This window comes from Gekko japonicus, unplaced genomic scaffold (assembly GCF_001447785.1).
Source record: "Gekko japonicus isolate JY-2015 unplaced genomic scaffold, Gekko_japonicus_V1.1 scaffold240, whole genome shotgun sequence".
NCBI classification, from domain to species: Eukaryota; Metazoa; Chordata; class Lepidosauria; order Squamata; family Gekkonidae; genus Gekko; species Gekko japonicus.
In genome coordinates, this window is record NW_015164672.1 from 77,765 (window position 1) to 82,069 (window position 4,305).

The 4,305-nt window shown below is 45.7% G+C and overlaps 1 protein-coding gene across 4 annotated transcripts in view; it reads left to right on the plus strand.

Moving 5' to 3' along the window:
* The first annotated feature begins 1,053 nt into the window (after positions 1-1,053).
* Positions 1,054-4,305, plus strand: part of SPOP (speckle type POZ protein) — an 83,285-nt gene continuing 80,033 nt past the window's right edge. For 2 of the 4 annotated variants that reach the window (XR_001482452.1, XM_015409219.1), the window contains exon 1: positions 1,054-1,148. The gene's annotated coding sequence lies outside the window, so the exon portion shown is untranslated. Of the gene's footprint in view, positions 1,149-1,605; positions 1,672-1,722; positions 1,862-4,305 lie in introns of those variants that run through there. The other 2 variants (XM_015409222.1, XM_015409220.1) reach the window with 2 other exon arrangements.

The following is a 4,305-nucleotide window of genomic DNA, read 5'->3' on the forward strand; positions in this document are numbered from 1 at the left end:
GGGGGCCTAATCCAGCCCCCAGGCCGCATGTTTGACACTCCTGCTTTAAGATATTCAAAGTGAAACTGAATAACCAACTAAGGATATAAGGTCAACAGTTGCTTTGATTTAATTAAGAGGGGGAAAGGACAGCAAGGTAATAAACATGTCAAAATAGGGGAAGTAAACTGAGAGTCACCATTTGTGACTCTCAGTTTACTTCCCACAATTAGAAAAGATGCCTTCTCACATTTATCCCCTATTTTATTTATTTTTTTGGATTTCTATCCTGCCCTCCCTGAAGTCTCAGGGCGGCTAACAGGGCATAATGCCAGGTAATACAAAGTGAACAATATAAAATGTTAAAATACAATAAACAGTTAATACACAATTAAATAAACACCATAAAACAATTCCAGTGCTCCTCTGTTCAATTCCAGATATTAAGAATTTTGACATGTTTATTACCTTGCTGTCCTTTCCCCCTCTTAATTAAACCAAAACAACTGTTGACCTTATAACTTTGTTATTTAGTTTCACTCTGAATATCTTAAAGCATCTGCATCATATAACATGTTAATTTGCTGTTCAGTCTGTATCTGTCAGTTTGAAATCTAGCTTCCTTTCCAATGTATTCGACAAAGTGTGCATGCACACGAAAGCTCATACCTTGAATAAACCTTTGCTGGTTCTAAAGGTGCCGCTGGACTCTAAATTTGTTCTACTGCTTCAGACCAACACGGCTGACCACCTGGAGCAATTTCTAACTAAATCTTTGATGCACATTCCTTAGTCTATTCAACTGTTTATAAGAATAAACATTCAATAAGAATAAGTAGTCAATGCATGGAGACAACCACTTCGACGCGCCTGAGGAAGTCTGAAAGCTTAAGAAAAATCACGCAACACTCTCCCACAGCATCACGCGAGGCGCATGCGCCTCTCCTATTTTCCACTCATCGCCATTCCAAATCGACGACTTGGTGTCTTTTCCCGCCTTTCCCGCCCATCGCGGCGGACTTCTGTGCTACGACGCATGCGCAGTACCTCCACCACTGTGAGCGAAGGGTGCGTCATTTCAACGTCACGGAGAGTCCCGGATGTGTCAGGTCAGGGCGCTATGAGGAGACCACAAGGGGATGGCCGCGGCCACTGCATATCTTTATCAGGTGAGGCGGAAGGGCTGATGGATGTAGTTGTTCACTTCGCAGGGGTAAAGGGAGACACACATAACGCCAGCGGGCGAAAAGTTGCAAAATAATAAGCCGGATGACCTGACGCAGGGGGAAGGGGCGGGGCAGAGGGAAGAAGCCTCGGGCCAGATGTGCGCATGTGCATAAGGTCGGTTTCAGTGCTTCGAGCTAAAGCGCATGCGCCTTGCTTCTACTTGTTTGAGACTGCGCAGGCGCCCTGTATTGGAAGTAATGTGTAAGGGAAGGAGGGACAGGTGAAGTCCGGGGCACGCATGCGATGCAAAAAAGTTTTCTTGTCTGCTCACCGTGTGCGCCTGCGCAGAGGCAGTAGTAACAGCCACATCCTGCAGCTTCCTGCCTTCTTTCTCACTCTCCCACCCCTTTCCTGTTGCGCCTGCGCATAATGTTGCTGCAGGGGCCTTGCGGAATAATGAGCCTCTGCAGGTGCGCAAGGGGGAAAGCGATTCGAGGAGGGAGACATGCTGCCAAATAGTGAGCTGTGAGTGCTGTGGCTGCTTTGCACAAGGGGACAGGAAGAGGAGGAGGGGACCAGGCATGGTGGTGGAGCGGGGAGGGGCGTTTTTTTAAAAAATATATCTCCACACAGTGCACCTGCCTGGGTACCCGGCTTACACCTCCCTATCCCGATAGAGAATAAAGTGGCAGAAGTTACTTATTGAGGCCAACAGGTAAGAATCGCCCCCCCACACATACACTACTTCCTTCTTGGAAGGTGATGAAAGTGGGTGGGAGAAATCGGCCTGTATTCACTATGGTAACAATGGAATGGTGGCTTGGTTGTCTCTAAATCTTAAAGGCATAACTGAGTGTACGGGGCTCATGGGCAGAGGCTTGAGTTTGGGTTTGTGAGGCATGGTGTAAATGGGAGGCTGGCTGGACACCTCTTGGATGTGAAGTACCGCTTTGGCCTCTGTTTCTGTCACTTGTATACTTGCAGTCACTCGTGTTTGTCATGATACACAGCATAAAGGCCAGGGGCTGGCGAAGGAGTGGCTGTGCCTTGTGATGGGGGTTGAGGTGGACTCAGGTGTTTTGGAGTGTTTTTTAATCCTTATGGTTCTAAAATTTTCTCCCAACTCAGTTTGTTATGCCAGCTGTGGAATATATCTTCCTTTGAATTCACATTGGAAAACTTAAAGCATTTGAGATGGGTATGGTTAGGGATTTAATTAGTCTAGAAATAGAAGCCCAGTTTCTTTCTACTTGTCTTTTCGTTGTTTCTGGAAAGATTGTGAAAGGTAGAAATCATTCCCCCGTGAAGAGGGAGTTGAGTGGATTGCACTAAGTCTGGTTGTAAAATGGAGAAGAATTTTTTTTAAATGAGTCTGTTACTCTGCTGTTTGCTCAGCAATGGTCCGTGCTGATGAATACGTGGAGTCACTTGATTGAGTACATGACAGGGTTGTTGCATAGGAAGGAGAGCTTTTCCCTCAGGTGTCGCATCACTAGCAGTGAAGTACGACAATCATGGGAATAGATGTATCTACTGAGTCTCTGTTTTGCTGTACAACTATTGAAGGCATTGGAGCCTCTTCGCCTGTATGGAATCTGGTAATGGTAATATCTTCAAATCCAGGAAGAGACCACTCTTGTCACGGATGTAATTGTTAATGTATATTTCAAGTTTATGGTTTGGTAGCATGTGCGCAGATTAACCATATCACTGAGCTGTAGGGCTCAAGGACTGGGAGGAATAACTGAGTTAACTGGGAAAAAATGGAGTTGGATCTAAGAATTAAGAGGCTTTATCAAGTTTCTTAACCCGTTTCATCCTTTTAGATTCAGATGGACAACCATTTTAAATCAATAAATTACTGTTTAGAGTGTAATGCACCTAAAAGCACTTCACTTACTTATCCATGACCAGTTGTTAAAACAGAATTATGTGTCACTTCCTAAGCCTATTGAGTCTGGAACTGTGGTATGTATTGTGAGTGGGGAGAGAACTTTTCAGGGAATGAAAAGTTTCTGTATACTCTTGCCATTAGCACTGTGGCAAAGAGTGCTGTCAAACAGTATGCTTGGAGAAAACCAGGGGTGCTAAGAGCTACCGTGGGCCTGCGGACAGAGATTCCACCTGGGCCCCCTCATGGCCCTGATCCAAACCAAATAGCATAACAAAATGAATCACTTTGCATGGTGTTACCATGTGTCTGTAATAATAAAAAATTGGCCTATCTGTCCATTTGTTTGTTTATTTACTTTATTTATATCATGCCTTTCTCCCCAGTGGGGATAGGGTTACCAGCTCTGGTTTGGGAAATACCTGGAAATTTTGGGGGTGGAGCCTGGGGAGGGTGGGATTTGGGAAGAGCAGGAATCTCAGCACGGTATAATGCCATTGAGTCTGCCCTCCAAAGCAGCCATTTTCTCCAGGGGAAATAATGTTTGGTCATCTGGAGATCAGTTGTAATAGCAGGTGATCCCCAGGTGCCTTGAGGCTGGCAACCCTAAATGGGGGCCCAAAGCAGCTTACATCATTCTTCTCTCCATTTTATCTTCACAAAAACTCTGCAAGGTAGGTTAGGCTGAGAGTGTGGGACTGGCCAAAGGTCACCCAGCAAACTTCTGTGGCAGAACAGGGATTTGAACTTGGGTTTACCAGATCCTGGTCCAGCATTTTAAGTACTATATCAAGCTGGGAGGTGTAATTCATCAGAGGGTAAAGCTAGGAGACTCCAAATTGGCCATCAGCTGCAGAATGGTTGTGGGAGTTCTAGGGTCAAAATTGGAAGGCATAGGAAAATCCTGGCCCAGGTGAGACAAACCACAGCCACAACATGCTGTTTACACTGGAAGCTAAGAAGAGATTGGATTTATACCCCACCCTTCACTACCCAAACGTGTCTCAGAGCGGCTTACAAACTCCTTTCCCTTCCCCTCCCCACAACAGACACCCTGTGAGGTAGGTGAGACTGAGAGAGCTCTGACAGAAACTGCTCTTTTTCAAGAACAGCTCTTATCAGAACTACGGCTTGCCCAAGGTCATCCAGCCAGGTGCAAGTGGAGGAGTGGGGAATCAAACCCGGTACTCCCAGATTAGAGTCCGCGCACTTAACCACTACACCAAACTGAGCGGTCGGGTTAGAACGGATAAAAGGAAGTACTTCTT